Source organism: Caretta caretta, chromosome 4, assembly GCF_965140235.1.
Source record: "Caretta caretta isolate rCarCar2 chromosome 4, rCarCar1.hap1, whole genome shotgun sequence".
NCBI classification, from domain to species: domain Eukaryota; kingdom Metazoa; phylum Chordata; order Testudines; family Cheloniidae; genus Caretta; species Caretta caretta.
The window spans coordinates 116,075,900-116,102,745 of record NC_134209.1 but is presented as its reverse complement, the minus strand read 5'-3'; the positions used below and the strand labels follow the sequence as shown (position 1 = coordinate 116,102,745).

General features: G+C 40.9%; 1 protein-coding gene and 1 long non-coding RNA gene across 2 annotated transcripts in view; one reads left to right on the top strand and one right to left on the bottom strand.

Moving 5' to 3' along the window:
- Positions 1 to 12,389, bottom strand: part of LOC142071936 (uncharacterized) — a 49,606-nt gene extending 37,217 nt beyond the window's left edge. Inside the window, exon 1 of the long non-coding RNA XR_012668193.1 lies at positions 12,202 to 12,389. This is a non-coding gene — a long non-coding RNA (uncharacterized LOC142071936). The remainder of the gene's footprint in view (positions 1 to 12,201) is intronic.
- LOC142071977 (uncharacterized) overlaps positions 1 to 26,846 on the top strand; it is a 132,362-nt gene that overhangs the window by 90,006 nt on the left and 15,510 nt on the right. The gene's annotated exons all lie outside the window — the stretch shown is intronic.

Here is a 26,846-nt window from a genome sequence, read left to right as displayed (position 1 = left end):
TTTTACCAAACCTTTCCCAGGAAGTGGGGTGCAAGGGTTGGGAGGATTTTGGGGGGAAAGATGTGTCCAAACTACGTTTCCTAGTAAACCCAGTTAGAGTTTGGTGGTGGCAGTGGATATTCCAAGGACAAAGGATAAAATTAATTTGTACCTTGGAGAAGTTTTAACCTAAGCTGGTAAAAGGTTTTCATGCAGGTCCTCACATCTGTACCCTAGAGTTCAGAGTGGGGGAGGAACCTTGACAGCAGTGAAGGCTGTGGAGAGTTAAATGTGCAATTCCTGTTGACAACAGCAAGATTTTTACTTCTTTCCTGTACACCTTGCTGAAATGTGCCTCTTACGGTAAAAATTAAAATGAGCATAAAAAGACAATTAGGAGAGGTGACAGGTGTTCACTTGGGGCAGCCAATTTATTTTTTTGAAAGCAAGAAGCAGGCAAAGTGCTAAGTCATTCAGAGAAGATAAAATGCTGAAGAAGAGGGATGATATGGAAAATTTACTATTATGCGTGGAGGCTTTCTGGACATTTGCCATAATGTAGCTATCATTAGGGCAATGAATGGAGAATTTGACCCATATGCATTAAGGGATTATTAGAATGGCCCTTATTATCATCCAAATTACTTCATTTTGGTTCATTGCAAGAATGGATCTTTTCTATAAATGTGAAAAATTTACATAAAGAAACTCAATTTGGCCTCATCAATATATAAAACCACTTTTGACTATTTATATTAATCACTAAAGTAACACGGAATAAATTCCCCAAGTACAGCTATCTATATTTTGAAGGGTTTTATGGTAAAACATATGCAGGTCTGGAAAATGTATTTGTTAAATCTGTTGAGAGTTGACAGAATACTCAACAGTATAAGTGACACAAAAGAAAATATTGTTCATGATCCAAAGAGTTTACAAGCTAGCCAGATAAAACATAAGAAGAATTGTGGAATCTCAGTCATACATAGTTCTACCACTAATTTTTCCTGGATAGTTTTCTCTTTTGCTGCTTTGGAGCCTATCCAATATAATCCACAATATAGCTCAGGGACTTTTGTTCACCTTTTCTTATTTTAAAAGGACAAGGCGACATTCAATTAAATTTCAGGGGTTGGGGGATTTAAAACTGATAAAAAGAAATATTTTTATATAACACTCAATTAGCCTCTGGAACTCATTGCCATACGATGGCGTGAAGCCAAAATCTTAGTGGGATTCAAAAAAAGAACTGGACGATTACATTAACAATAAGAATATCCTGAGTTATAATAGTAAATATTAAGAAATGAAAGAGATACTTGGCTGTAATATAATCCCTTATGCTTCAGACCATAAACCAACTTCTGATTTATGAGGGTTAGGAAGAAATATTTCTTGAGGACAGGTTAATCCATAGCTGCCTTCTGAAAGGTTTCCTGCAATTTCTTCTAAAACAGCTGGCACTGGCAGAATACTCGACTTGTTGGATATAACAATTAACCTAGCTGTGTTATTTGTGGGGGTTGAAACGCACAGGTCTGACTGAATATGGCAATTCCCATATTTCCTATCCTGCAAGTTACAAAAGCCTAGCATCAGTTTAGTTGAGGAAAATGAGATTTGTGGATGCTGAGCAACTCCCAGGAAATGCTGAGCTCACAGGAACCTAGACCATGATGAGGATGATTTGCATTAAGCACAGTGCAGTAGCATTCTGTAAATTCTGTGTCCTTAAGTATAACAAGGATATCAAGTGCCACAATTTACCAGAAAACTCTACAGGTCATAGATTTCAAGTCACAGCATGAAAAACAATGTATGAACTCAATCTTTTCTTGTTGTTTATGTCCTTAATGATGCACATTGATGCACACCCCAACCTTCTAGAAGCTCAGTAATCTTGTTTTCTCGATTACACTTAGAACATTGACATTGCTAAATTTCTAATTTTTAAAAATTTCTTTCCAGTAACACTACAGTATAAGCTTCTCTCTGACTCCCCACATTCATTCTCTCGTTTACAGAACTGGAGTATACAACAATATTAAAGTGGTTATTTATTCACCAGCCATAGATTAGCTAGCCACGACCAACTAATAAGAAATAACCATAACATTATTTTCTTTGTAACACACCTTTAAATATAAAGTGAGCCTGTGTGGGCAGGGCACTCCCTGTAATTTAGGAGTTAGTCCCAGAGGGTTGCTGTTACAAAAGGAATCTCTCATAAGTACTTTATTTTTGTACTTTCTTTTCTTTTTCCTTTAATTTACAATAAAAGGTATCCAGATGGAAAGATACTTACTCTTTGTCTCTGGGAAAACAGAACTCATATAAAAAGTGATATTCTCCTATGCTGCTCAACAGTGCGCCATCCATAGTGTTTACACATCAAGGGACTAAAATGTAAGGTTCTTTCTTTACTTTTTTAAGGCAGTTTCTCTTAGGAGGGATGTGGAAAGGAAGATCTGATGTTTTTGTGAAAAGGCTGGCTATGTGGAATCTGGTTGTGAGTTTTAGCAAGGCAACTAACTGCCTCAGAGGCACCTTTAGTAAATGGTGGGATCAGAATTTGTGACACTCCAGAGTAAAAAACACTCACAGCTGCTATACTAAAAACCGTGCAGAAGCTTCTCAGGAAAAACGGCTAGCTGTGCTGCATATACCCTCCATTGCTACCCTGAATGTACCTCGGCTGGACACATACTGGAAACAGTAACAATGAGCATGGGATTCCTTGTGATGGTTTACATTCACTCCAAAGTTTTCTAAAATGTTAAGTATTTGCCTGCTTCATTGGCCAATTTCATCCAGTATAGTTAGGATTTTAATGTGCATTCCTTTCCTGTTATATCTTATTCATACTCAGATCTGGCCATTTTTATTCTTTGCATAGTTCTCTGAAATATAATACGTACAATGAAAAATATTCTGTAAAGTGAAGTAGTTATTGTAAAGGTTAGTAAAATATAATACATATATATTTTTACTGTGGCTGACATGTTATATTGATCTAGGAGGAAATCTGTCTATTACAGAGACAGATGGGGGAGCTCTGGGACTCAGTCTAACATGGTTGCAGCTACTGCTGCTGCTGCTACTGCACACTGACAATAGCTGCAGTCTGGAAAGGAGAGTTTACATGCCTGAAATAAATTGTTGTGATTAGAACCTTTAGGAGAGAAAGTCATAAGCTACAGTTTTATTGACTACTTGCCAAACAGCACAGACCCATGCTCTGTAAGCTTGTTTTGCTCTTGTAAGTCAAGCACCAACTGGGTTTTTATTTTCTAAGGTTATGGACTTACAACATAATACATTATTATTTGCTCCAAATTATTACACAGATTGTATACTGGGAAAAAACAATACTCTTTTAGTTTTAAATGTAGTTGACCTTAGGAAAAAATATTTTTAATGCTTCCATATATTTTTTTCTATAATTTAAATGATTAAAAAGACAAGGATTCATTTTTTATTTTTATAGATGCTTTCAGAATCAAAGAGAAAAAAATGTAAATAAACCAGATACAAAGAGAAGATAAAGGAAAGAAGAATACTAACATTGAGAGAGAACCTTTGCTAGTAACTAGCCATTTTGTCACGGTTATATGTGAGTGGAGTCATTTCTTTTTATTTTATAGAGTGTGAATCAGCGGCTGCTATATTCATGTGAGACTGCCATTGCAATCAACTAAATAGAATTTAGAATGATTGTTGTGAAAGACAAAATGAGGACCTTTTTCCCCTCCGAAGCAAGATCTATTTAATACATTGCCACTAAAGGCATCATTTATTGTGATGTCCTTTTAAAAATTAGTATGTTCAGGTATGGTTTGTCTATTTATCATTTGTCTGTTCTGGTCTAATGCATTTAAATATTTAGTTTTGTAGCTAAAACTGAGCCCATCAAATTGTCTATTATGTTTTACCCACTCTAATGATAGTGTTGTGGCTTGTTTATTGCCACTTAGTTTTTAAAATCAGCATCTTCCCTTGGAGATAATATGCAAAAAGTAAAAGAAGTTTTTTTCTAAAGTGCAGTGATTTGAATTGGAATAAGAGAAGTGGGGTCATTTAACTGAATTTTCCATAAACAATATATTTTCAGAATTTCCAAGGCTTGATGCAATATGAAGCTTCTGCCTCATGCCCACTTACTTTAGCATATTGATTTATATTATTGGATGTAAAAAAGCCATATGCCTTTTGAAATGAACATTGCAAATGTGCTTTTTTATTTGATTTCCCACTGGGTTGATTCATATTGTAGGAAGCTTGTTATTTTGATGCAAACCACTGGTACTAATGAAAAGTAGGCATCATAATACATATATACCTTTTCTTGGCTATTATAGCATTTGATTGATATCTACATAATAAATGTACAGCAAAACCTACATAAGAGACCATGTCTATTAATAATATTGCTTAGTATGCATGGAACACTTTAAAGTCTGTGTGGCACTTTGGACATGCAACTAATTGTGCCATCTCTCCTCACTCTAAGTTCTCAATTCCCTTGATTTCAATGTGAATACTTGTTTTGTAAGGTATTCATCAAGAATAAGGGTGCCATAGTTAGGCACATAATTATTAGGCCATCTCAAACTCAGGAGACCATCTCAAACTCTTCCCAAAGTACTGTGTATTAGAGCTGGTCAGAGAAACTTTAATGGAACCATACATCCCACATTTCAACATTTTGGGGATGAAATGTTGAATTTTTTTTTTAATTTTGAAAAGACTTTTTGCATTGCATTACATTACAATGGAAAACACAATATAAAGGAGTCAAAATCAATAGAGAATAGTTTCAAATGATCCTAAATGACAGTTTAAAAAAACCATACACAGAGAGTTTTGAAATTTTTGGTGTTTGCTCCAATTCATCCCTAAGCCAAATTTCAAAATCTTGAAATCCTTGTGAATCAGAACTTCCATCCTTGGTACAGCTCTACCGTGTATAATTCCCCCTGTATTAAAAGACCATCTCTGCTAAGCAGCTGATTTTTGTCAGGTGCTCTATGCTGCTAGGTATTTTACATGTGAGTGGCTGCCATTGTGTGTAGCAGTTGGATACAACATGTTGGAGGGGCTGCCTAATTTGCAGCTGTGGGTGTGAATGGCAGCTGGTGTAGAATACAGCTAGTATGGGTAGCTCTAGCTAAGTTACTAAAAATAGAAATGAGGACACTGGCTGCATGGGCTTTAGTGTGGCGTGCGCAAAACTACCTGATCTCCCGCCACTCCTGGTATGTGCAGCAGGTGTTAAAGTCCACAACACAGCATCCTCACTTCTATTTTTTAGTGAGTTAGCTAGCATACAGCTAGCTTTTGTACAACTACATAAGCTGTAAGTCATAGAATCATAGATACTAAGGTCAGAAGGGACCATTATGATCATCTAGTCCGACCTCCTGCACAACGCAGGCTACAGAATCTCACCCACCCACTCCTGCGAAAAACCTCTCACCTATGTCTGAGCTATTGAAGTCCTCAAACCGTGGTTTAAAGACTTCAAGGAGCAGAGAATCCTCCAGAAAGTGACCTGTGCTCCATGCTATAGAGGAAGGTGAAAAACCTCCAGGGCCTCTTCCAATCTGCCCTGGAGGAAAATTTCTTCCCAACCCCAAATATGGTGATCAGCTGAACCCTGAGCATATGGGCAAGATTCACCAGCCAGATACCCAGGAAAGAATTCTCTGTCGTATCTCAGATCCCACCCCATCTAACATCCCATCACAGGCCATTGGACTTATTTATCATGAATATTTAAAGATCAGTTAATTACCAAAATCATGTTATCCCATCATACCGTCTCCTCCATAAATTTATCGAGTTTAATCTTAAAGCCGGATAATTCTTTTGCCCCCACTGCTTCCTTTGGAAGGCTATTCCAGAACTTCACTCCTCTGATGGTTAGAAACCTTCATCTAATTTCAAGTCTAAACTTCCCAATGACCAATTTATATCCATTTGTTCTTGTGTCCACATTAGTACTGAGCTTAAATAATTCTTCTCCCTCTCCGGTATTTATCCCTCTGATATATTTATAGAGAGCAATCATATCTCCCCTCAACCTTCTTTTAGTTAGGCTAAACAAGCCAAGCTCCTTGAGTCTCCTTTCATAAGACAGGTTTTCCATTCCTTGGATAATCCTAGTAGCCCTTCTCTGTACCTGTTCCAGTTTGAATTCATCCTTCTTAAACATGGGAGACCAGAACTGCACACAGTATTCCAGGTGAGGTCTCACCAGTGCCTTGTATAACGGTACTAAAACCTCCTTATCTCTACCGGAAATACCTTGCCTGATGCATCCCAAGACCGCATTAGCTTTTTTCACAGCCATATCACATTGGCGGCTCATAGTCATCCTATGATCAACCAATTCTCCAAGGTCCTTCTCCTCCTTCATTAATTCTAATTGATGCGTCCCCAGCTTATAACTAAAATTCTTGTTATTAATCCCTAAATGCATAACCTTACACTTCCCACAATTAAATTTCATCCTATTACTATTAGTCCAGTTTACAAGGTCATTCAAATCTTCCTGTATGATTTCCTGGTCCTTTTCTAAATTGGCAATTCCTTCCAGCTTTGTATCATCCACAAACTTTACTAGCACACTCCCACTTTTTGTGCCGAGTTCAGTAATAAAAAGATTAAATAAGATCGGTCCCGAAACTGATCCCTGAGGAACTGCACTGGTAACCTCCCTCCAGCCTGACAGTTCACCTTTCAGTAGGACTCGCTGTAGTCTCCCTGTTAACCAATTCCTTATCCACCTTTCAATTTTCATATTGATCCCCATCTTTTCCAATTTAACTAACAAGTCCCCATGTGGCACCGTATCAAACGTCTTACTGAAATCTAGGTAAATTAGATCCATTGCGTTTCCTTTGTCTAAAAAGTCTGTTACTTTCTCAAAGAAGGAGATCAGGTTGGTTTGGCATGATCTACCTTTTGTAAAACCATGTTGTATTTTGTCCCATTTACCATTGACCCCACTGTCCTTATCTACTTTCTCCTTCAAAAATTTTTCCAAGACCTTGCATACTACAGATGTCAAACTAACAGGCCTGGAGTTACCCGGATCACATTTTTTCCCTTTCTTAAAAATAGGAACTATGTTAGCAATTCTCCAATCATATGGTACAACCCCTGAGTTTACAGATTCATTAAAAATTCTTGCTAATGGGCTTGCAATTTCATGTGCCAATTCCTTTAATATTCTTGGATGAAGATTATCTGGGCCCCCCAATTTAGTCCCATTGAGCTGTTGGAGTTTCGCTTCTACCTCAGATATGGTAATATCTACCTCCATATCCTCATTCCCATTTGTCATGCTACCATTATCCCTAAGATCCTCTTTAGCCTTATTAAAGACTGAGGCAATGTATTTGTTTAGATATTGGGCCATGCCTAGATTATCCTTGACCTCCACTCCATCCTCAGTGGTTAGCGGTCCCACTTCTTCTTTCTTTGTTTTCTTATTCTTTTTTATATGGCTATAGAACCTTTTACTACTGGTTTTAATTCCCTTTGCAAGGTCCAACTCTACTTGATTTTTAGCCTGTCTCACTTTATCCCTACATATTCCGACCTCAAGAAGGTAGCTTTCCTTGCTGATCCCTCCCATCTTCCACTTGCTGTATGCTTTCTGCTTTTTCTTAATCACCTCTCTGAGATGCTTGCTCATCCAGCTTGGTCTACAAATCCTGCCTATGAATTTTTTCCCCTTTCTTGGGATGCAGGCTTCCGATAGCTTCTGCAGCTTTGATATAAAGTAATCCCAGGCCTCCTCTGCCTTTAAATCCATAAGTTCTTCAGTCCAATCCACTTCCCTAACTAATTTCCTTAAGTTTTGAAAGTCAGCCCTTTTGAAATCAAAAAGCCTAGTTGCAGATTTATTTTTGTTAATCCTTCCGTTCAGTTTGAACTGAATAAGCTCATGATCACTTGAACCAAGATAGTCCCCTACAACCATTTCTTCTATGAGGTCCTCACTACTCACCAAAACCAAATCTAAAATGGCATCCCCACTCGTTGGTTCAGCAACTACTTGATGAAGGAATCCATCAGCTATCACATCTAGGAAAATCTGAGGCCTATTATTATTACTAGCACTCGTCCTCCAGTCTATATCTGGGAAGTTAAAGTCTCCCATGATCACACAGTTTCCATTAGTATTTACTTCATTAAAAACATTGAAGAGGGCTCTATCCATATTCAAATTAGATCCAGGCGGTCTATAGCACACCCCAAGCACTATCCCAGGGGAGGCTCTAATAGTTTTCTTCCCCAATGTAATTTTTGCCCAGATGGACTCTGTCTTATCCATTCCATCGCTTCTTATTTCTTTACATTCTACCTCATCATTGATATACAATGCTACTCCACCACCTTTACCTTTGTTTCGGTCTTTCCTAAACAGCACATACCCTTCAATACCTGTAGTCCAGTCATGACTACTATTCCACCATGTTTCTGTTATCCCTATAATATCTGGTTTCAATTCCTGCACCGGTAGCTCTAGTTCCTCCATTTTGTTACCTAGGCTCCTCGCATTGGTGTACAAACATCTTAATTTTTGCTGTTTGGCCTCGCTCACATTCTGTACCCTATTAGGCATGGTCATTCTACAGCCAGTATAACCTATTAGACTGGTATCCACACTGCCCTTCCTCCTTATATACATTCTCCTACCCACGGCTGTATCCTTTCTTACTTCGTTTTCTTCCTTCTCAATGCTAAAATCTGGCGTGGAGATTACCTGGACATCTCCCAAACATCTCCCCCAGATTCCTAGTTTAAAGCTCTCTTAATCAGTTGTGCCAGTCTCCATCCTAGAAGTTTATTTCCTTCCCGACTCAGATGAAGTCCATCCCGAGAGAACTGTCCTCTGTCCATGAATGCCTCCCAGTGGCCATACATCCCAAAGCCCTCCTTATATCACCACTGCCTAAGCCATCTGTTGATAATCATAATCTTGTCACACCTTAGTTGCCCTTCTCTAGGAACAGGCAGAATCCTACTAAAGATCACCTGAGCCTCGATTTCCTTAAGCATCTTCCCCAGCTTAGCATAGTCTCCCTTAATACTTTCCAGCAAGAATCTAGCCTTATCATTTGTTCCCACATGAAGGATAATTAGGGGATTCTTTCCTGCTCCCTTTAGAATCATAGAATATCAGGGTTGGAAGGGACCTCAGGAGGTCATCTAGTCCAACCCCCTGCTCAAAGCAGGACCAATCCCCAACTAAATCACCTCAGCCAGGCTTTGTCAAGCCTGACCTTAAAAACTTCTAAGGAAAGAGATTCTACCACCTCCCTAGGTAACCCATTCCAGTGTTTCACCACCCTCCTAGTGAAAAAGATTTTCCTAATATCCAACCTAAACCTCCTCCACTGCAACATGAGACCATTACTCCTTGTTCTGTCATCTGCTACCACTGAGAACAGTCTAGATCCATCCTCTTTGGAACCCCCTTTCAGGTAGTTGAAAGCAGCTATCAAATCCCCCCTCATTCTTCTCTTCCGCAGACTAAACAATCCCGGTTCCCTCAGCCTCTCCTCATAAGTCATGTGTTCCAGTCCCCTAATCATTTTTGTTGTCCTCCGCTGGACGTTTTCCCAATTTATCCACATCCTTCTTGTAGTGTGGGGCCCAAAACTGGACACATTACTCCAGATGAGCCTCACCAATGTCGAATAGAGGGGAACGTCCCTCAAGTCCCTGGAAATGCCTCTACTTATACATCCCAAAATGCCATTGGCCTTCTTGGCAACAACGGCACACTGTTGACTCATATCCAGCTTCTCGTCCACTGTAACCTCTAGGTCCTTTCCTGAAGAACTGCTGCCTAGCCATCCGATCCCTAGTCTGTAGCGGTGCATGGTATTCTTCCGTCCACTCTGCACTTGTCCTTGTTGAACCTCATCAGATTTCTTTTGGCCCAATCCTCTAATTTGTCTACGGCCCTCTGTATCCTATCCCTACCCTCCAGCGTATCTACCTCTCCTCCCAGTTTAGTGTCATCTGCAAACTTGCTGAGGGTGCAATCCACACCATCCTCCAGATCATTTATGAAGATATTGAACAAAACTGGCCCGAGGACCGATCCTTGGGGCACTACACTTGATACCAGCTGCCAACTAGACATGGAGCCATTGATCACTACCCGTTGAGCCTGACAATCTAGCCAACTTTCTATCCACCTTATAGTCCATTCATCTAGCCCATACTTCTTTAACTTGCTGGCAAGAATACTGTGGGAGACCATGTCAAAAGCTTTGCTAAAGTCAAGGAACAACACGTCCACTGCTTTCCCCTCATCCATAGAGCCAGTTATCTCATCATAGAAGGCAATTAGTCAGACATGACTTGCCCTTGGTGAATCCATGCTGACTGCTCCTGATCACTTTCCTCTCCTCTAAGTGCTTCAGAATTCATTCCTTGAGGACCTGCTCCATGATTTTTCCAGGGACTGAGGTGAGGCTGACTGGCCTGTAGTTCCCAGGATCCTCCTTCTTACCTTTTTTAAAGATGGGCACTACATTAGCCTTTTTCCAGTCGTCCGGGTCTTCCCCCAATCGCCTTGAGTTTTCAAAGATAATGGCCATTGGCTCTGCAATCACATCTGCCAACTCCTTTAGCACTCTCGGATGTAGTGCATCTGGCCCCATGGACATGTGCTCGTCCAGCTTTTCTAAATAGGATCCTTTTCAACCTCATAGAATCATAGAATATAAGGGTTGGAAGGGACCCCAGAAGGTCATCTAGTCCAACCCCCTGCTCGAAGCAGGACCAATTCCCAGTTAAATCATCCCAGCCAGGGCTTTGTCAAGCCTGACCTTAAAAACCTCTAAGGAAGGAGATTCTACCACCTCCCTAGGTAACGCATTCCAGTGTTTCACCACCCTCTTAGTGAAAAAGTTTTTCCTAATATCCAATCTAAACCTCCCCCACTGTAGCTTGAGACCATTACTCCTCGTTCTGTCATCTGATACCATTGAGAACAGTCTAGAGCCATCCTCTTTGGAACCCCCTTTCAGGTACTTGAAAGCAGCTATCAAATCCCCCCTCATTCTTCTCTTCTGCAGGCTAAACAATCCCAGCTCCCTCAGCCTCTCCTCATAACTCATGTGTTCCAGACCCCTAATCATTTTTGTTGCCCTTCGCTGGACTCTCTCCAATTTATCCACATCCTTCTTGAAGTGTGGGGCCCAAAACTGGACACAGTACTCCAGATGAGGCCTCACCAATGTCGAATAGAGGGGAACGATCACGTCCCTCGATCTGCTCGCTATGCCCCTACTTATACATCCCAAAATGCCATTGGCCTTCTTGGCAACAAGGGCCCACTGCTGACTCATATCCAGCTTCTCGTCCACTGTCACCCCTAGGTCCTTTTCCGCAGAACTGCTGCCTAGCCATTCGGTCCCTAGTCTGTAGCTGTGCATTGGGTTCTTCCGTCCTAAGTGCAGGACCCTGCACTTATCCTTATTGAACCTCATCAGATTTCTTTTGGCCCAATCCTCCAATTTGTCTAGATCCTCAGGTCTACATCCCGTATTTTAGCACCTGGAAGACAGCCCACCCTTCTATTCTGTGGATCAGCTCTGGTTACAGGCCTGTCTATTCTTCTCAGTAAAGAATCCCCGTTCACATAGACCTGCCTTTTCCTGGTGACGGTGCTATTCTCCAGTCTATCCCCTGTTCCCTCTGGCTGCAAGTTCTTTCCATTCCTATTCTCTCTTGTACTCCTCTTCAACCCATCTTGTATCCTCCTAGGGCTCACATTTGGTGTAGTCTCCATTGACTCTTCCCCTTTTCCTGTAGGACTAGCTGCTCTTCTCTTCTTCCTTGCACTTCCACCTTCAGTGACTATCTGCTGAGCCCCTTCTTCATTTTCCAACTCTGTAAACCTGTTCTTGATCTCTATTTCTCCTTCACTAGCCCATCTTTTCCTCTGCCTGGTTCTTTTAGTCACATGCTTCCACTGACCACTTTCCTAACCCAGTCTCCCCTCAGAATTCACCATTCCTGCTTCCATCTGCAAGTCTGAGCTTTTCCCTTCAGATACCTCATGTCTTTGCTCCATCATCCGCTCGAACCCCTTTCTAAACTCAACCAGACAGTCCACCTACATCTCCAAACCTCGGATCTTTTCCTCCATCAGCTCTATCAGACAGCATTTCATGCAGACAAAACTCTTACCAGGTACCCCCTCCAGGATCATGTACATATCACAGCTTCCACATCCAGTCATCTTCATTGTGTCTTCCACTACATGGGTCACTTCCACTGCTGTCTCTGTCATAGCCTTGCCACCTAAACCCTGTTAATCTGGGAAACACAAACCACACCAATACGCCAGCACCCACAGCAAAAACAAACCCCAAACACGCACCATACAAACTCCCACTGAAACTCCCCTGTTTACAGCTCTGTTTGCTGGCTCCTATGCTGCTGCAGCTGTCTATGCCACTGCCTGACTGGCTGGCTACGTGTATAGGACCCCTAGTCAGAGAAGCCCCAACCCCCCGCCCAATCAGGGCTCAGTTTCTCTGCCAGCACAAAGCCCCTACAAGCCTCTACACATACAAATAATACAAATACAAAACCAAATACAAATACCTTCTCCTCCAACAGAATTCCCACTGAAACTCCCCTGTTTACAGCTCTGTTTGCTGGCTCCTGTGCCGCTGCAGCTGTCTGTTAGCTGAAATAAAGATGTACCCATAGAAGAGACACACACACACATTGGTCTGTCTCATAGAGACTGCTCGTATTCCCTTGTTGTTTTTCTAACTCTACATAAAACTAGTTCAGATTGCAAGTATGAGTTTGTTCTTTGTATATGGCAGATATGACACTCTGTGCCTTGAGTGGTCACTCCTGACAGGCTGTACTGTGTTCTCTCTATCGGCCAGGTCATGCGCAGGCACAATAAGCAGTAGATAAGTGTGTTATTCTGAAGCAAACATACGTCATTAAGGCAACCATTTACTCCAAATATAATGCACTGGTAAACTGGAGAATAGCCCAGGGGTAGCTCTTATAGATGGAAAGGCCAGCCACAGCTTGCCAAGAGTGAGGGGCAAAGTACATAGTGCGAATAAGGACAATGCAATCAAAGCTTTATCTAAATCATACAGTCACACACAAACACATTTAAGGATATAAGAGGCATCATTTCTTTTCCTTTCATCTACCTTTTCCTAAAGATAAAAAAGGAAGGGCCATGGGACATGGAAAACCCTCATTCCACAGTTATCAATGCACCTCTACAGGAAGCAAAGACTGGCAATGGGGAGGAAGGGAAGTATAGCATGAGGCATGCATCTTTGTCCTCCTGTAACATTCCAATGTGCAGTGACCTCAGTCACTAGCTGTTTCTCAGAGATATAGTGGAGGGCCAGAGAGCAAGACAGAGCTATATGCCATCCCTTACTCTAGGCTGAACTCGGTGGCTCAGTCTAGTCTTTCTTAGTCCACATACTTCACAATTAAGGCAGAAATATATATTTTTAGCTCAGCCATGCCTACTCACCCTGATTTTCATTTGTAACCTAGCTCCTTTTAACTACACTGAGAGCAAGGTCAGGTCCCCAGTGAAGATCTGTTTTAAAGGAGTGCAGCTCTGAGCAGGTCCTATATTTGTCTATCACTTTTTAAAACTACTCCCTGAATTTACAGCGTGGTGGTGGTGGATGAGGCTGGGGGTAGTGGGTTACTCCCTAACATAAATTTAGAGTAGGATGTTTGCCACATGTGACTAGATTAGATTTCTAACTAAAACACTCTAGTTCAGCAAATTGTGTAAATATACATGCAGACAAAATTGTACATAAGATAAACAGGGTGTGGGAGAAGCAGTGTATGATATCTATGGAAATCATGGGCCAGATTAAATGTTGCTTGGCTGTCGATAAACCCTGTACATTGAGTTATAAGATGCAGAGTATGGCCCTGATGGTATGGAAACTGGGGGTTGCATGTCCTTAGGGTTACCAGAAGTGGCGATATCAAGATTCTTGAAATATGAGCTTGCAGAATTCAGTTTGCTAGGAGGACCATTAGCTTCTCCGGACTGTGCTGGGTTCTGACAGGTGACACGACAAGAATGCTGATCCTTTGCTGCCATTTCACAGTTCCAGAGCTGGATAGAGTGCTCTATAACATCAAGCAGAGCCATAACTTGGCATTTTGGCGCCTGGGGCAAGCAAACATATTTGCACCCCCTATCAGAGGCAAGACGGGGGAGGGCACGTGGGGTCATGGGCCCCCCCAGATTTTTTGGTTGCACCCCCCCACAACCCTGCTGGGTGGCCTGCTGGTGTGAGTCAGAGGGTGGGGTGGCACTCCCACCCCAAGCCGCACAGGTGGAGTTTGACTCCTGCAGTTGGGGGCATGGGGCTTAATAAAATTGTTTGTGGATAGAGAATATGAAAGTCAGATGCACAAGTGTGTGTATGTGAAGTGGCTGCACATTCACACAACAGAAACAATGTGGTATGATTTATCTGATCATTCGTTATTAAATAACACATCTTGATTTTGGAATATTGGGCAATCCAGAATGCAAACATTAGGACAAGATATCTGTTGAATAAATTTGAGGAAATTATGATCTACCTGTCTATATCCCACAACCAGAAAAATAAATTATTGCTGAATATGTTATTCACTCAACTCTATTTAAAATCAAAGGTCAGAAGTGGAATAGACATATCAAGTTATCGTGTTTCTCCACTTCCAAATCAGGAATAGATCTTGTTCCAGTGCATTCATGTGTACTTTATCTAATCCAATTTCATTAGGGTGGGGCTCTTATAATTGCCTTTTGGACACTATTCAGCAGTATAATAGGCCACTCCATGCACCCCAAATTTTCCTGTACTCAGTTTCACCCCATAAGTCTTAGTTGTAGTCCACTAGCATTAAGCTCAACCAGTCAATCTCAGATTTGATCCACTGATCTTTTCCTGGTGGTTTGCGGCACCACATACTAGGGAGATTGAGCATTATTGCGGGGGCTGCGGGGAAGGCTTGGAGGGATCTATCTTGTATGAAGTTGTCCACTTAATGAAAGAGCTGGAAAACCACTGCTGTAAATAACAACTTGTGAGGGTCAAATCTCAGATTGCTCAATTCAGATATTAATCCAAACCTCTTTTCTCTGCAGAATCATACTAGAAATTTCATAACAACAATGAAGTTTGTGGTGCTTCCTGCCTGGTCAGAAATATTCCAAGAACAGTCTTCCTCCCACTGCTATTTTGTCATTTCTTGTTCTGGTTGCAGCCACAGCCTGGAACTCAGATGAAAACAAAAAATGGAAACTAGAGGGAAATAAACAGAAAATGTTAAGCTATCATTTTCAAATAACAAAAAAATTCTATAGCAGTAGAACTGGGCAAATATATATATATTTGGTTTGGTAGCCAAAACCAAAATAATAATAATAATAATAATAATAATAATAATTAATAATAATAATTTTGGGTCCAATGAAAGGAAACATTTTACTTCAGTTTTGGGTATTTGTTCTTTTTGTTGTTGTTGATTAATCTAGTTAAATTTCTGAACAAAACATAATTTTAGAAATAAAGAAATAAAACATTTCATTTAGAAAATGTAAAAACAAAATATTTCCACTTTTTCCAACCAAAACAATTTGTTCACAGATTCAGGTTGAATTTGGTAGTTTCTGCTGACCTGAAGCTGCATTTTTTCCAGCAAATAAACTATTCACCAAAAATCTTTCACTCAGATTGATATAGCAGATTACAGAGCTCAGACTGATGACAAATAGGAATGCAAGAGGTAAAAATAATCAGCTGGATATAGGTGAATAATGTTAGGCCATAATCTTACAACCTTTAGGATAGTTCTGCATGGTAAAAAAACCAACCCAAGGCTAATTTACATAGACAAATTATAGCGTTTATGCTTCAGATGGTAATCACATTATCTCCAATCCTCTACTCACAACCCAATCAGATTGAATTTACTGAACATTAGACAACATATCTACCTTTTACAGACGTAAGTACAAGCAAATGTCAAGAAATACCAGAGTTTTTTTTCCTGACATTTTCGGGGTTCTGAGATAGATAAACATAGAAAACAAGACCAGGGAGAAATCTGGCCATATCCTGTAGGCACCATGATATCCCGTGTATAGTCATCTATTGGTTTTACTTAGTAAAGACAATAGTTCTAGAGTCTAGAGAAAAAATGACAATCTGTAGTTTAATGCATGATGGGTGAGCCTCAAATTTTCAGAGATTCAGTTCAGTTTGGAAAAGTACCCCAAAATGTTCAGAGGGAGGACTCCACAACTCATTCTTCTGCCAGATGCCTCTCAAGGCACTTAGGAGCTATGAACAATTGCAAAGGACAAGTGGAGAATTTCCCAGCACAGGCCACCACAAGTACACATATGCCAAGTTATGGTTTGGGAATGGTGGAGCCAGGAGGAATAGGGGCTGTAACACATACTGATGTGTCCATTCTAACGTATGCCACAAGCCATAGGCAGTAGTGGGGAGGCTTCTATAATTCAGAGCAGCCCCAATGGGCTGCAGAAGTAATACTGGGGGCAGGGAACCAGTGAAACAACACCCTTAAGGGGGCACTTGTACTCAGGGTGAGGGTGGCCCACTATTAATATCTCCTTTCCCTAATCATACAGGCAATGACTGGGGAAGGAGGGTGTTCTCGTCATATGGGCACAATGATCATTATATTTCCCTGATGGTCACATGTCGGAAGTTGAGCAGAGAATTCAGAGCAGGAACAGAGAATGTCAGGGAAACTGCATGGATGTGTTTGGGTAAAACTATTGCCTCCTCCCGACCTTAAATGTTGGCCAGAATTTGTGAGGCCCTTGTTAATATGCTGGTGCCACTGATGGAAGAAGGCCTGACCTTTAGGGAGAATATGTCCTAGTGACTTCCATTTGCAGCCCCAGGTAGGGGCACACATTCGGATAGAGGCTCCCTTGCACTACTAATACAACCAGGGCGCCACTCACCTTGCCACAGCCAGAGGGCACCGAGAAGATGATGGAGGGGATTTCATGGGACTCCAGCAGGGACCACAGCAGCGTCTGTTCACCCAGAACCTGATTCTGCCCCATGTGGTCCCCCAAGGTATCTGGCCACACCTTATCAGCCGGGGGCTTCCCCTCCAGCTTCTGAGTGATTGTCTTCGCACTCAGGGTAAGCACACAGCTCATGGGACTGGCACCTGGCCTGGAGTAGCCTGGGGCTGGACTTTCCTTCACTCCTGATCCTGGACTGCAGTAGCTGCTCCCCTGTGAGCCCCTGGTTGGTGTCCTGCCTAGAGTTTACAGGGGGACACTGGCTGCCCGGCCCTTGTGGGAAAGTTTCACCTGCCTTTGGATGACCTCTCCCCCCTCCCCAGATCCCCTAGGAGTTCACTTGGGTGCTCTCTAAGTGGCACTTGGGGATGCAGGGGAGCGGGAGTGCCCAGCTCAGGGAGGGAGCCCCTGGAGACCCAGCTGTCCTCTCCTTCCCCTCCCCTCCCCTCCCACCATGAACTGAGGTGACTCAGCTGTGGTGGGCAGATCCCATGCACATCACTTCTGAGAGGGGAAGTGACTCTGCCAGGCTCTGGAGCACTAGGACCGGTATACAATTTGTGGGGGCTGTCCTGACCGCCCCTCGCTGTGCCCCATGTGGCTTTGTGCTCTGGGCGGCTGCCCCTCTCACCCCACCCTGGTTACGGCCCTGACATCACCTCTGCCACCACTGCTGGCTTTGACAACATCCTTTTAGATTTCCCAAAACATCTTGGGTCACCAGCCTGATCTTGGCTGGTTCAATTCTTCATAAGGGTCACCAATAAAGGAAGACTGCTGGAAATCTGGTACATGTCAAAAGTTATCGGCCTTCCAAAACCTGGTAAAGACCCAAACCAGGCATCAAGCTAACATCCACTATCACTGCTTTCTGTGTTTTTCAAGGGTCTAGAGCACCTAATTTTACAGCAAACAACACCAGTGGTGGAGAACATCTTGAATGTTGAGCACAAGGTCGAAGCAGATGCAATCAAGTACTTGCTCTAACCACATTAATCAAAAACAGTTTTCAAAGAAACCTGAAAACAGGCGCTATTTTCCTTGACCTCACTGCAGTGTATGATATGGTGTGACACATGGGTCTATGGGTCTACCCATCATGGGTTACTGACGCCATAGAACTGCTACTCCGAGACAGATGGTTCAGGGTGCATGTGGATGAGAAAACAAGTGTTTGGAAAAAAACAGATGAACGGGGTTATCCCAGTGGTCTGTCCTAGCCAAATTTTGTTCAATCTATACATCAGTGACCTGCCACCAACCCAGTCACAGAAATTCATCTATGCAGATGACATCTGCTGTGGGCTACAGGCTCCAACTTCCTCTGAGCTGGCAAAGATCCTGAGTAATGATGCTGCAAAGTTGGCCGATTTACTGCAAGACATGGTGCCTTCAGTCTAGCACCAGTAAGACAGTCTCCAGCACCTTCCACCTCCACCATGCTAATGCTAAAAGGGAACTAACCATCATAATGAATGACCAGAGTCAGAAATATGAAGCATACTCAGTTTACTTAAGTGTGACCCTCAACTGAAAACTGACAAACAAAAGCCACCTGCACATTAACTTATCCTTACAGTTATGCTAATTGAAGGGTTTATTCATATCCATCAACCTCACTGAGGTTATTTTTAAAACTCAGACCATGATAATGGTTCACCCAACTCATAGCAGTACTTATACACCATAATCAAGTCACTCTCAGTCTCCTTTTTGATAACCTAAACATACTGAGCTTTTAAATTATCTCATTATAAGGCATTTTCTCCAGGCCTCAAATCATTGCTGTAATTTTCTCCTGCACCATAATTGTTCAACGTCCCTTTTAAAATGTTGACACCAGAACTGGAAGGAATATTCCAGCATTTGTCACTAATGCCATATACAGCCATAAAGTCACCTCCATATTCTTACTCATTACTCCCTCCTTTGTATATCCAATGATCACATTAGCCCTTTTCCCCCAAAGTATCATACTGGGAGCTCATGTTGAGTTACTTTTTTGCATTATGACTCCCTCCCACCATCAACACATCCTTTTCAGAGTCATTGCTTTCCAGTATCAGCTCCCCATTCTGTAGGTGTGGCTTGCATTCCTGTTGTACAATATATTGAACAGAAAATTTTCTCCCAGCACAATCGGAAAATAGGCTTATAGTATAGAGATAAAAGACAGATTTTCCTTATTCAGTATCAGTAGTCATTGAGAAAAGAGGTAAGCAGAGCTAATATTCCCTCCATCCCTCCTTTCTACTCCAGAAACATTAAGTCCTGGTGATCTGCCACACCGCACGTTGCTCACTCTATGTGGGGCACCATCCACAATGAGAGCAGAAGTCTTCCAGGAGTGGTCTCTCAGAAGCACCAGCTCTCCTGGAAGGCCCTCTGCCATATCCAGAGAAGGACATCATCATAGCCTCTGGAAAAAACAGCTGCTGCATTTTATTCCCATCTCTAATGCCATTCTCACTTGCACCCTTCCCAATTCATCTTCACAGGACTAGAACTCTAAGGGATCAAAACCATTCCATAGGTCCTGCTGGGAAGGTTACAACCTTCTTCTCATCCAGCACAAGATGCATCTCTAATATTAAATCATTATAGTAAATATCTGAGGGACAGATACAAAGCTCATTTAAGTCAATGGGAGCCTCTCTGTTGATTTCAACACACATTTGATCAGGCTGTAACAAAGAACCAAGGTTTGCTCATTTTACTCAGGGTAAAGACATTAAGAATCAGGGACTACAATGACTAAGGTGAGCAAAATTTGGCCCTGACAAAATACCATAGCGTAGTACTGTAGTCAAACAATTTATTAATAGCTGGCTGTTTTTGGTGATGAACTATTTCAGTAGAGACAATTTCTTTGAAAAATATCTTTTATTGTATCTTATGAGTGAAATTAATTTTGTTTTAGTTTATACAATGTTGTTTTAATTAATGTTAATTAAAATGTGATACTGGCAAAGTCTTTAATATTTCTCTAGTGATCCAGTTCAGCTGCTCTCTGAGGGCATAGAGAGAAATCAGATTTTTTAAATTGCTGTTTAATGTGTTTTTCATGTACAATGGAACGCTCTTATACTGAAGTACTTTTGTAGAACAATCTCATTAGCAAGTGGTCTGATCCTGCAAAGTCCTGTGTGCAATCCCAATCCAAAGGGCCATGCTTTATGGACTAAGCACGAGGCATGACGGTGCTTGCAGAACTGGACTTTAGAACTGTAATGCACTGAAACAATATGAGACTTTTATTGTAATTCACTATATCTGCACAAGTGGGTCTGTTAGAATGTGTGCACAGGATAACAAAGATTCTACTGAGATCCTGTAAAAGGCTAGCAAATAAATTACATTTTAAATGCACAAAAAGGCAATATTTTGGAGCCAAACTCTGTTTGAGTTGCATTGCCACTGCAAGCTACTCAGATGCCAACAGCTGCAAGGTACTATTCTGGCAGATTTAATGGACTTGAGAATCATAAGAACATTAGAATGGCAGTACTGGATCAGTCCAATGGTCCATCTAGCCCAGTAGTCCTGTCTTCTGACAGTAGCCGGTACCAGATGCTTCAGAGGGAGTGAACAGAACAAGGCACTTTATCAAGTGATCGAGTGCTACACATCCATGAAACCTATTTATGCCGTAACTCACATGTGAAAAATGTATGCTTTCTCAGCAGCGTTTCTCAAACTGGGGTCCCCCACCCAAAATGGGGTTGCTAGACTATTTTATGGGGGTTGCAGTATTGCCATGCTCACATCTGTACTGCCTTCAGTGATGGGTGGCCAGACAGCAGTGGCTGCTGGCTGGGTGCCCAGATCTGAAGGCAGTGCTGCCACCAGCAGCAGTGCAGAAGGAAGGGTGGCAATTTGGATGCCCACATCCGAAGGCAGCACCGCTGCCAGCAGCAGCATAGAAGTAAGAGTGCCATGGGATGGTATTACCATGCTTACTTCTGTTCTGCTGGTGGTAGCTGGACTGCCTTCAGAACTGGGCGCCTGGCCAGCAGCCACTGCTCTCCACCCTGCCTTCAGAGCTGGGTGGCTGGAGACTAGATTTCATGGTCCATGATGTGATTTTCACTGCCATGAATTTGGTAGATCCCCTACCCATGACTGCTTTCTTTGCTTAAGTGCCTTTGGTGAGGGCTTGTCAAAGGCTTTCTGAAAGCCCAAGTACACTGTACCCACTGAACCACTTTTGCCCTCATGTTTGTTGACACCCTCATAAAATTCTAATAGATTAACAAGACACAATTTCCCTTCACAAAAGCAATGTGGACTCTTCCCCCTACACATGATGTTCATCTATGAGTACGATAATTGTGTTCTTTACAACACTTTCAACCAATTTCCCTGATACTGAAGTTCAGCTTACCAGCTTGTAATTGCCTCTGAAACCTTTGAAAAAAAAATAGGCATCACATTAGCTACCCTCCTGTCATCTGGCACAGAAGCCAATTTAAATGATTGGTTATATACCACAGTTTGTTTTTCCTGCAATTTCATATATGCATTCCTTCAGAACTCTTGAATGATCATCTGATCATGGTGACTTATTACTATATCAATTTGTTTGAAAACCTCCTCTATTGACACCTCAATTTGGGACAGTTCCTCATATCTGTCACCTAAAAAGAATGGCGCACATGTGGGAATCTTCCTCCCATCCTCTGCAGTGAAGACCAATGCAAAGAATTCATTTAGTTCTCCATAACAACCTTGTTTTCCTTGAGTATTCTTTTAGCACCTTGATCATTCAGCGGCCTCAGTGACTATTTGGCATGTTTCTTGCTTCTGCTGGACTTAAAAAAAATGCTGTTAATTTTTTTGCTAGTGACTCTTTAAATTCTTTTTTGGCCTGCCAAATTATACTTTTACACTTGACTTGCCAGAGTTGATGCCCTTTTCTATTTTCCTCAGTAGGATTTGACTTCCAGTTCTTAAAAGAATCAAGACCCATACGTTCCCAGAGCAAACATAATTTGGTTCCATTTCCTATATATATATAAATTGTATTATGCAAGCAAAACACCTATCATTAACTTTAATACCTTAATATTAAATCTGGTCAGAAATTTTTCACTGTAGCATTTTTTTCAATTAAAATTGGGGTTTTGAGCAAAAAAAAATTGTGGTAAGTTTTTATTTTGCTCAGAATTTTCCAGTGAAAACTGGGAACAAAAAAAAGGGGGTACTTTTTCACTTTTCTGTAAAAATGTTGGGTTAAAGGTTTTGGGGTTTGGGTTGGTTTTCATTAAAATGGTATTTAGTTTTCTGAAACAAAGTTTTTAGCAAAAAAATGAAATTTTATTCTGTTTTTTTTAATGGAACATTTTTCATTTTTGTGTCAGTTTTTCATTCATGGGAAATTTTGGGATAAAACAAAAATGCTGAAGAATTTCTATGAAAAATTGGCATTTTTAATGCTTTATTAAATAAATATACTATGGACTGTGAGGCTGAATTACTATTAATTATTTGTATTATTATAGTACCTCTGAGCCCTAGTCATGGAGCAGGACTTCATTAGGCTAGATGCCACATAAACAGAGAACAACAACAACAACAAAAAAAGTTCCTGCCCCAAAAAGTTTACAATTTAAATATAAAACAAGAGACAACAGATGGGGACAGAAGAACTGATAGATTGGGGGAGCACAAGGAAACAATGAGACAATGTTGGTCAGCATGATAGGCAGTTTTCTCAGCACCACAGCAGCCTAATCATTGTCAACTGTTCTGTAAGCATCACAGCAAAGGGAAGTTTTAAGAAGGGATTTGAAGGTGGATAATGAGATAGAAGCTCTCCATAAACATCTGCAAAGCTACCAAGTGTGCAGGGCAGAATGAGAGAAAGCGTAAAGGTTCTTGCTTGAAAATGTAACAAGTGGTATCACTGGCTGATCAGAAGTCAACATCTCGCTAGCGAATGAGAGAAGATAGAGTAGGGATAGGCCGGGAAGGGTTTTGAAAGTGAAACCAAATAGCTTCTGTTTGATGCTATGGAGATATGGGAGACAGTAGACGGATGCAAAGAGAAGGGTGATATGATCAAAGTGTCAGGCTATGAAAACAGACATTGCAGAAGCATTCTGAATGGATATGAGTGAAGCAAAATTGCATTTGTTCAGGCCACCAAAAAGGATATTACGGTGATTGAGACACATGGTGATGAGAGTTTATTTGTGTGAATGGATAGGAAAGGCTACATTTTAGAGAGGTTATGCAGAAAAAAAATGGCAAGATTTAGATATAGCCTAGATATGAGGATATTGAAGAGTAGTTTGTGTAGAAAAGGATGCAAAGATTATGAATTGAGTGAGATGCAAGATGGTGGTGTTTTCCAGAGTGATAGAGAAAGGAGATAAGGGGAAGTGAAGGTTAAAAACTCTGTCTTATCCAGGCTGAGCTTATGTCTAGATGACCACAAGAAGATGTCAAAAAGACAGGCCAAGATTTTAGTTTGGACAGAAAGCAACAGGTCTGAAGTAGAGAGGTAGATTTCTGAGTCATCAGCATAAAAATTGTAGTTGAATATGTTTACAAATTATGTTTGCTGTGATGTTTCTTTTGTGTATTTTGAATTTAAATTATACCTGTGCATTAAAAGAGAGTTTATTCTTTAACTTTATTTAAAAGAGGAGAAAGAGAACTTTGACAGTACAATCAAAAATACACACTGAATATGAAATATCAGATTAAAATAAACACCATTGAGGACCTGATTTGGCCTAATTCAGGATCTCTTACACTGGTATAATTCCATTGATTTCAGCTGGGTTCCTTTTTATTTACACTGAAATAAGAGGACAGACTCCCAGTGTTTGTATTTAAATATTTTCCCATTTGCAATATATGATTTCACATGCTGGATAGCCTTGTTTATTCTTTCCCAGCAGGTGCTGAATATTCATTAATCACGATTCTTGCCAAGACAGTTTGGCTTGTATAATTTTTAAACGAACTCACCGACCCATAAGAGGAAGTGTAATAGAAACTAATTATTGACAGATGTATGAACTCTCCACCAATATTTTACTATGGACCTAGATCTGCTCTCCTTTAAATGTGTGCAACCCCTTCTGAAGCCAAAGGGTTGGATTCTCTTCTTGTGTAAAGCAGGAATGATCCATTAAATTCACTGTACAGGTATAAAACAGGTGTAAGTGAGAGGAGTATCTGGATGTACTGATTTAAGCAGAATTTGGTTCTATATATGTCTTAAATTTTATGTGTCTTTTCTTTACCACCGGATAGCTACATTGCCTTTTAGGCATGATCATTAATCAATCCAAAATTTCTTACATGGACTGGATAACGAGTAACTGGGAGACTTTAGCTGAATACATATGAAGAAATGGATTTCTTTAAATAGGGACAAAAGAATCCTGCAGTATCTGCTCTTAGAGGACACCTCACTGATCCTGTTCTAATCCCCGATATAAAAAGTGTACATTGTTTCCATTGCTAGGGAAAGCCATTAATGTATATGTGTGCTACGGCATTGATCCAAAGCATGCTCATGCACTTCACTCTAGAACGGAATTTCTTGTGAGCCAATTCTGTTTTGCAAGTATTTTTTTTTTTGTGGAAGTACAAAAAATAGTTTGTCACCACGTAGCATTTAGAAACAGTTAATCTCACATCACACAGGAGAACTACCTTAATAATGGAACTAGGCAGACTTGGGGAATGCCATTTGCGTGCAAGTTATTTAAAAAATAACATCATTTTGTCAGGCTAATGAGGCCCTAGGATTATTACACTGAACGTCAACCAAGGGAAATATATAGGAACTGAAATGGCTGTTTTGGATCGGAGGGAGCTTGAAGGAATACATTCTTACTTTTGAGGCTTGTTCTGCATACAGAACACAGGCCCCTATTCCTCTTTCCCACCTCATCCCTCCCAAATTCTTTGCGAGATGTGGTCTACAAGTATCACTTCTATCTGCTGTACCTGTCTGTTTATGGTATTTCTAAGGTACCCATCATTTCAATATAGAAGTACCATGTCTCTTAACTGGTATCAGTGTGCAGATACTGCAGCATGTTACACTATAAAACTACATACCTGGATGATAAATAGACCTTTTTTTTTTTGCTGCTTTCCATTTTTCTCACTCTCTAGAGTCCATTTTAGGGGTGAAAGCATTTTTGTTAAGACCTGGCTGAAGACCACAAAACTCAACAGTTAAATTTGACCACTTCTAATATTAACTGAGAACAGTCCATGCTCCGCTTTTATTCTCTAATTAAGTCACCAGTTGGGTATCAGACTTGCCTGACACTCTAAAAGGATTCAAACAGAGTTTTTGATGTTGTGATGGTTTTGAGAATGTTATCTTAAATGTAAGCAGCTGTTCTTCACTGCAACTGGCTGAATGTTCTAGATTTTCAGAATTTACAATACTCATACTGGGGTGTTCCGGTGGTTATAAACCAGGATTCAGTATAATAAACACAAGGACACTCCAAGTAATTTTATGCATCAGTTTTTAATCTATCTGGAAGCCACCAAAGCTATATTCATTTCTGTTCATACTGCTAAGGATCTGGTCCATGATTTTTGCTTCTGAACAGCTACTTATGACATATTGATTTCACCTGCAAATCCAATGCAAATCTGATTTCCCTCTAATTCCATCAATGATCATTTATCATTTTTACCAACCCCGAAAAAGACTGCAATAGAGAGTCCAACAACTACTCTACTGCCAGAAGATTAAACATGTCCAAATTAAAGGCTTAATTTTGCCTTCAGATTTGTGTGCACAACTCCCATTGGACTCAACTGGAGTTGCACCAGCTTGCCTGAGGGCAGAGTTTGGCCTTCTATGATTAATGTTTTCTGGCAAATTAAATTGGTTTTAAAATCATTCATTTGTTTTCTTGCTTCTAGTGGTCAGATTCCCAAATGTGTCACTCGTTACTGGGGAACTTTCTCCCAGTTCTAATGCATAAAAATTGGATTGATGGCTATTTTACATGGAGTTAATTGCTATATTCTTATTCATGTAAATCTAACATATTACTCAGTTTATAATAATGGGCACATTTTTGCCTCATTCAGTTCAATAGTATGGTTGAGAGCAGAAAAACATAATAAATTAAGCTTAATGAGAAAAATAGAAATTTCACCGTGCAATATTACGACCACCATCAGCCCCCTTGCAAGTTTACATTTGATAGCGTGAAAAGGGGTGTGCAACCTCCAGGACACATATTCCTTGCAGGAGCTGGGAAACATCTGCTATCCTTGGTATGCTTCCATCAGAAAAATATAAACATGAAAAAGAATAAAGAAAACTTCTGATGAGTTACTGCTGCTCTGAGCAGCTGCTCTTGTTCACAGTAATAACCATGTGAAATATGTGCCAAAGTCTAGTCTTATTAAAGTCAAGAGGCGTTTCATTTACAAGGAATAGGATTTGCCTTTATGTGAACAGCCACGGGGAGCTCATTGTCAACATGTCATGGGACACAACCATGTGGGTTGCACTGGGTGTCCATTAGGTGTGTGGAGGTAGGGATTCTGAGCATGTAGGTGCCGTGTTTGGGCCAGATTTTAATGCAGACCCTCTAGTTATGTATGGTGAGCAGTCCATGCCTGGTGTGTAATCATGGTGTGACACAGGAGTGCCTATAAGGGATTAATCTATATCACTTGGCACAAGCCACTTGACATGAGTCAGGGATTACATATACACTGCTTCCGGGAATAAGCCTCCCAGCCCAGAGCC